Below are 1,241 nucleotides of genomic sequence, written 5' to 3' on the forward strand. Positions count from 1 at the left end.
CGGGAGGCGGAGGTTGAAGGACCCGAAGACCCCCCATTGCCACCCACCCGGGGAAAAAAAGACAAAAACCCCCCCTAAAAAAAAAAAAAAAAAAAAGAAACAAAGAAAACAAAATTTCACGCTTGAGTTTCTTCAGGAAAAAATAAAATAGAAACTTATAGCTAAACTGGACCGGCGCAGTGGCTCAAGCCTGTAATTCCAGCACTTTGGGAGACTAAGGCAGGTAGATCACTTGAGGTCAGGAGTTTGAGACCAGCCTGGCCGACACGGTGAAATCCCCTGTTCTCTACTAAAGACACGAAAGTTAGCTCAGTGCGGTGGTGCACGCCAGTCATCCCAGCTATTCTGAAGGCTGAGGCAAGAAAATTGCTTGAACCCAGGAGGCAGAGGCTGCAGTGAGCCGACCAAGATTGTGCGACTATGTCCAGCCTAGGCTAAATAGCGAGACTCTGTCTCAGAAAAGAAAAGAAAGGAAAATTATAGCTAAATTATAATCTTTGCCACAACTAAACAGGTGTTTTAAGATAAACACAAGAAGCCATGTATTTGTTATAAAATAAATATGTTCCATGTGACAAGACCTAATTAAGTTTACCTAAGCTGAAAGAATACATCTTCATCCACAAATCCAAATGTGTCATGTAGTTTTGTAACCACCCCTGTGAAAACACGCTGCTTCTGAGGCTGGGTTTGCTGTTGACTGGACCTTGGTGTTGGATATGATACAGTTATTTGTGCTGTAGGCTGAGGAGTAGACAGGCTAAGGCTTGTAGGCAGTGCAACAGCTGGCTATAAAGCAAAACCAACATCAAATTAAGGTAATGATTTGAAATCATACAAAAATTGACCCATACAGAAATTAACCCAGAATGTTCAAAATTTTATATTGTTAGAAAACATACATGTACATCTTGAAAGTGAAAGTCAAGTCTAAAACTAAACTATAAATTATTTTTAACCTATTTCATCAAGCTCCCTTAGATAAGTATTCTTACTAATTCAAAACCCATACTAGCATAATAAAGGCTCAGGAAAGTCCTTAGTAAAGGAACTCAGCATTCCTTAAACTTTGACCACAAAATTATTTTCTCATGAAATTTCTTTAATATCTTAAGACACTACTAATATGTTATGAGTACATTTAAGGAAACAGCATTTAAATAAAAGAAATTCTACAGTTTTTCTACTTAATTGGAAATTCTACTTTGTTGATGATTGAAAATATGAGTTAGGGGCCGGGC

General features: G+C 38.3%; 1 long non-coding RNA gene across 1 annotated transcript in view; it reads right to left on the reverse strand.

The window, feature by feature from the left end:
* Positions 1-169: 169 nt before the first annotated feature.
* The window catches only part of LOC116547776, a 4,906-nt gene continuing 3,834 nt past the window's right edge, over positions 170-1,241 (reverse strand). Inside the window, exon 3 of the long non-coding RNA XR_004267172.1 lies at positions 170-789. This is a non-coding gene — a long non-coding RNA (uncharacterized LOC116547776). The remainder of the gene's footprint in view (positions 790-1,241) is intronic.

The sequence above is a fragment of the Sapajus apella genome, unplaced genomic scaffold (genome assembly GCF_009761245.1).
Source record: "Sapajus apella isolate SASKATOON/1434 unplaced genomic scaffold, GSC_monkey_1.0 scaffold4637, whole genome shotgun sequence".
Classification (NCBI taxonomy): domain Eukaryota; kingdom Metazoa; phylum Chordata; class Mammalia; order Primates; family Cebidae; genus Sapajus; species Sapajus apella.